Source organism: Centruroides sculpturatus, unplaced genomic scaffold (assembly GCF_000671375.1).
Source record: "Centruroides sculpturatus isolate CEXI.00-Female unplaced genomic scaffold, Cexi_2.0 scaffold4, whole genome shotgun sequence".
NCBI lineage: Eukaryota > Metazoa > Arthropoda > Arachnida > Scorpiones > Buthidae > Centruroides > Centruroides sculpturatus.
This window is the reverse complement of record NW_019384444.1, coordinates 239130-245129: the sequence shown is the minus strand read 5'-3', so window position 1 is coordinate 245129 and position 6000 is coordinate 239130. Positions and strand designations below refer to the sequence as shown.

The 6000-nt window shown below is 26.4% G+C and overlaps 1 protein-coding gene across 1 annotated transcript in view; it reads left to right on the top strand.

The window, feature by feature from the left end:
- The first annotated feature begins 4809 nt into the window (after nt 1–4809).
- The window catches only part of LOC111620286 (A-kinase anchor protein 1, mitochondrial-like), a 43126-nt gene continuing 41935 nt past the window's right edge, over nt 4810–6000 (top strand). The window contains exon 1 of the mRNA XM_023362186.1: nt 4810–4982. The gene's annotated coding sequence lies outside the window, so the exon portion shown is untranslated. The remainder of the gene's footprint in view (nt 4983–6000) is intronic.

Sequence of the window (6000 nt, the reverse complement as noted above, 5' to 3'; positions counted from 1 at the left end):
AAAAAGTAGGTGGTGAATTTTTTTTTTTTTTTTTTTTTTTTTTTTTGTTTTAAAAAAATATATAACAATTATTACACTATCATTACAAACTGATTCTTATACTTTTCTATACATAAAAATATATTATATAATATGATATGAGTTAGTTTACAATTTAATTATATTCCCGTCATGAGTTAAACAAATGCAGTAAAACAGAAATTTTCCTTAAAGCCAAGTGAATTTTTCTCTGGAGTTTCTGGTGAAATTGTAATTACTTTAAAACTGCAAAGCTCTTCTAAATTATATAAAGGATGTAAACAAAAATTCACACTATCATTTTTTTTAATTATAATGTTTCGCTAATAGTTCATGATCAATATGCTGCATTTTCACAAGTTTTTCATCATTTTTATTTTCCTTTGTAATACAACCTAAAGTAAACAAAAGAAAACGTAGACTAATTGTTAAATTAAGAAATTTACCAGAATGAGAACGATAGAGCTGCTTTTTATAACCCTTTATGAATTATAAAATTCTTCCCAGATAATACGACTTTGGATACACGTTACCCGTCGCCATGACGAGTACCTTGATCGTGAAAACCAAGAATTGCTTCTCATAAAGTATATTTATTTATTTTGATTTAGAATGTACACTTGTTTATTACAGTCTCAGAGCTACGATGAATACAGAAGCAATAATACATACATTGTAGATGATTTTTGTATTAAATTAAACTTCTCATTCTGGGTGAGGCTTCAGGCAATTTCCCTTTTCCAGAGAATGTCTGTTAAAACCAGCAGCAGTTCTAGGACTTTTCACGAAAAGCAATGAGCTGTTTATCTGGTTTGAACTAGAAATAAAAGAAAATGTTCCACGAGCTTTTAGGAATAATCAAATTAATTCTGAATATTTTAAATCTATAAAGTTATATTTTTATTAGAGTTCTTAATTATTTATTTTTATTAGTAACTAGTTGATATGTCCGGCTAAAAAAGTAAGATAGATAATTCTTCCAAGACCATGGACTCTTGAAAACGTTCTACGGATTAATTAGGAGTCCTTGGACCCCTGATTAAGAACCATTTTTGTAAAAGCTTAATATTTTTAACCATAGAAAATAGTTCAAAGTCTACAAGAAAAATAAAGATCGGTGTATGGAATTATTTAAAAAAATGTTTTAATATCCTGTCAAGTATAATTGTAAAAAAAAAAAATAAATAAAAATGTTCAATAACACCACTAATTTACTAGACCATTTAAGAAAGAGGTTCCCAACGGGGTCGATAATGGGATTAATGGAATCTCCCTGGGGTTAATGGAACTTTGAAAGGGGTCTTTTGTATATTTGTCTGTATTAGACTTCGTATAGTAATAGGATTAAATACACTGTGTAATTTGAAAAGGGTGGATGGAATCAGATAGTTATTGTACTTTTTTGAGAATTTTAAAATAAGAATAATAACAATCACGTGGGAAATTCATTAACTGTATGTGGTATTTTATGTGTTTTTTTTTTTGTACTTTTGTTCTGTGTTTTTAAGGGTTTATTGTTTTTGTCATATTATAATATAATATTATAATGTTTGTTGTCGTAGAAATTCATCGCCAATGGCATTACCTTTGATTAATAAATAAATTTATTAATAAACTATTGTATGTTTTAATTTAATAAAATGTTGTCTAGAACAATTTATATCACTTGATTTTTTCAATTATAATGCTTCGTTGTGTTTATTTATTCGTCTTAAATCAAAGTACTTAAAAATTAAGATCGTATAATATTTAATTGATTAAATATCCATATGTATTTTAAAGACAAAATAAATTATTAATACAGTGAACAATTAGTAAACATGGTTTATGGTTATACTGTACTGTATACTACTCTGGTTATGAGACCCATTAATCTTGGTTACTAATAACCAAAAGTAATGGTCTCGTAACCAGTGTAGAGACTTTAGTCTGTTTTTGTAAGTCTCCTAATCAGAATAATATGGTATAATTAAAATATAAACAAAAAAGTAAAATATTAATAATGATTTATGGTCTTGATTTTAGTAATGTTTATTCGATTTCAAGGGTAGGCAACTGAAGAACCGATAATTATTAAAAGTTGAATTTGGCCATACGTCAGAAAAGGTTGCCGACTCCTATTTTATTTAATTATCATAATCTAGAATTATATGACGATAAAATTTTAATTCGTAACTTCTTAAAACGGTAGAAACGTTTTGCCCGTAACAAACTATCTGAGAGATTATAAAGGGTTTCATCTTATTTGTCAATTATAATTAGGCTACATTAAATAATATTAACGTTCCCTTATAACAGCCGGGAAAATAAAATTTTAATAGAATGTTTGAAAATAACGGCTACAACTAGACTATAAATATAGTACATTAACAAATACGTATATTTTCATTTACTAGTAAAATAATTATAAAAGATAATTTTCTAGCTAGCATTACTTAAAACTGCATATTTCTAATGTTTAAACTATTCCATGACTTCGCAAAAATGGACAGTAGTTAATTATGACAATATAATAACAATCTTGAAACTTCATATTGATACTTAACGTGATTAGATAGATAATTTATCTCTTCTCAATTCTTTTCTAAAGTGTTGTTTAATTAATATAATGTTAAGTTAAGGCAAAACATCTGTTCAAGATTAAAATTTTACATACTGAATTAGCGACAAATTCTCTGTCTAATTAACATAAATACTTTGAACAAAGACTTAAACACCATTCCAAAAATATACAGTATTTAGAATGGTCAATAATAGAACGTTTCAAAAAGTTCAATTACGTTGCATATTTACTTTACACATTCAATTACTTTTTCACATTTAAAGTAATTCTTAATGACTGGTAAAAGTAGGAACAATGCTTTACAGTACTTTAAAGTGTTCAACGTTAATTGAGTTCATAAAATATTAATAGTAAAATACTGTACTAAAATATTAAATTGAAAATAATTTTTTAACGATTTTGAAAGATATAAGCTATTTTTACTTACTATTTGTAGCGAAAATTTGAATTGTTTTCTGACATTTTTTAAAAAATATTCAACGAACACGAAATTCGTCAAGGACTTGTCTAACATATTCAGGATCTTAAATACAGTTTAAAAAAATCAATTATTATAATTGTAAATTACTTTATATATACAAAGTAGTCTAATATTTCTATATATAAACTTATTTTTTGAAGTGATTCTACATTCGTCCATTACTGAAGCAATTTTATCTTAAGCTCCTTTAAAACTTTAATTATCAGTGTTCAACGGTAAATAGGTAATTCGCGCTATTGTCTACTGTTGTTGTAACCCCTAAGGCTTTAATTTAAAAGGGAATGCGTACTGGGCTATAATCTCAGTTGTCGTTTTGAACTTGTACTGTACCTTATTCTTGTATTCTCTACGGTCGAATTCGGACGTGCGCTTTCTACAGAGTCGACTTTTTCGAAGTTTTACCTAGCGGGTCTTGTCTTCATTTGAATTTATAGGTGAGTTATATTTAAAGGTTTGTTTCTATGGGTAATTATTTCCGTGCATTATAAAAGTACTAAGAGGTAAGAATCTAGTGTTGCCTGAGGGGGGCGGGAACCCCCCACAGTGTCGACCCCCCTGTGCGATCAAATAATGTCTAATTAACCATTGTAAATATTAAGTTACTGCCGTATTCAAAGACTTCATTAAATAATATGTTCCTGTTTAAATCAGTTAGCTGAAAGTTAACCCTTCTCTCCGGACGTCATTTATGGATAGCCCCTAATTACTGGAAACATTTTGTATTATGATTTAATAGTCGTTTAATGTACTCAATAAATCAATAACATTAAAAAATTTATTTAAGATTTGCCGATGAGAATTGGAAGGGTTTTGACATCCAACAAAGTAGGGTGTAGGTTTCTCTAAAACACCCTCACCCGGTGCCGCCCTGATACTTCAATTAATCCCGTTTTAAAAAATCATAGCAAATCTATTAACTACAAAGCTTTAATAAATTTAGTTTATTATTTTACATTCAAAAGTTTAATTCAAAACATAGTAACTAGCGTATATTGAATACACGAGGGATACTTTTACAATATCTAATGTGCCAGGAAGAAAAAAAAAAAACGAACAGAGAAACGGTGATTACATAGAAAAGTAGCTGTAGCTTTTGTAAATAAAACAATTTTGATTTCCGCTATTCCAGAATTTATATCATTTTAAACACTGTTTAATAATAAAATATACTTATGACTTCAATTTTTTAGATATCTTAATTGATAGAAAATTAGATAAGATTAAATGTATATATTTATGTAATCTATGTACGGTATCATTAAATATAATATTGATGGTAGAAGTAGAAGCATTTGTTAATTTTGTTAATGATACAGCTGCCGCTTTTTGTAAATACAGTTAACACGTGTAGCAAATTTTAAGTATAGACATTACTGTATATGCATTCTACACTTGATAGGTATGTTTTAAATTTAATTTTTAAATTTTATAATTGTATTAATCAGTTTTTAAAAATATTATAAATTAAATTAATTACATAATTTTATTTCTAAACTATAAATTTAAACATTTTTTTAAAAAATTAAATTGAATTTTTACGCATTTTAATATATAATTATTTTAAATTCTTCACGTTTCTAAATGAAATAATATTGGAATTTTTTAAAATTAATAAAAGTTATTAAATTTATAAAAATCGTTTCGAATTTCGAAATTTCTAGAAATTCTTTCTTTGTATTTTGTTAATTTAAAAACTTGACGCCAGGGGATTATCTGATTTGATCTCGTGGTTTACTACGTCATCACGAGAATTCTTACACTATTCGGCACATGGCGAACAAGACGGCCACGTGGTTGTTGGGAATAATTGCGATAACGTTGTTAGTTAAAGTTTTTAAGCTTTGACCATAGTAAGTTCTGAGACAGTTTTAGTTAATACGTGAATTACGAGCGCTCTATAGAAAATTTTTGATCGTTCAGGTAAATTACAGCAATTTTTTGTTGAAAGGCATGTTCTCATTTCATTTGAATGGCACCATATTGTTTAAATTTAATATGGATTATATCATTTAATTTCTTTTAATTATAAATAATTCTTTTAAATAATAAATGTAAAAACAAGATAGTTTTTGTTTATTATTGCTGTTATTTTAGTTAAGTTAGAAAAAAGTATAATTAGGAACCACGTGGTGGTGGTGGTTGCCGTTTAAAACGTTGATAAGCTTGTTTGCGTTGTTAACGTATTGTATGCTATTTCAAATTATTTTGTAATATTAATCGATAAATAATTTATCATAAAGTAAAAATATATGTTTATATTTAATATTTTTATGATAAAAATCAATTTTCTGTTGATTTTTATGTATCAATCTTTGCTCTTATAAAAATTAATTTAGCCTATTGATTAAGAAGACCTTGATACTTTTTTAAAACTTATTTTTCTGAATTGATAACAAGATAATTTGATAACATGTTTTATTTGTGATAATATACATGTAGATTAATTTCCCTTGTTTAAAGCTTTAAGTTTAAAAATTGAAATCTGTTTTCATTTATTGGAACAAAGTCTCAAATTTCCTTTTTAGCCTGATATGTATTTATGCATATGTCAGCGTGTTAAGAATTATCTCTCTTTGTTAAATTAATATCAAGGAATATTAAAAGAGAGCCTGCTTAGAAATGATATTTCACTTCTAATTTTTAACAACAGATTTAAGATATTTATATTTTTCAAGTGCAATATTATTTGGTAAAAAAATTAGAGTTAAAGTATACCTCTACATCCAGAATCAAGTTATACTTTNGGAAGAAAAAAAAAAAACGAACAGAGAAACGGTGATTACATAGAAAAGAAGCTGTAGCTTTTGTAAATAAAACAATTTTGATTTCCGCTATTCCAGAATTTATATCATTTTAAACACTGTTTAATAATAAAATATACTTATGACTTCAATTTTTTAGATATCTTAATTGATAGAAAATTAGATAAGATTAAACG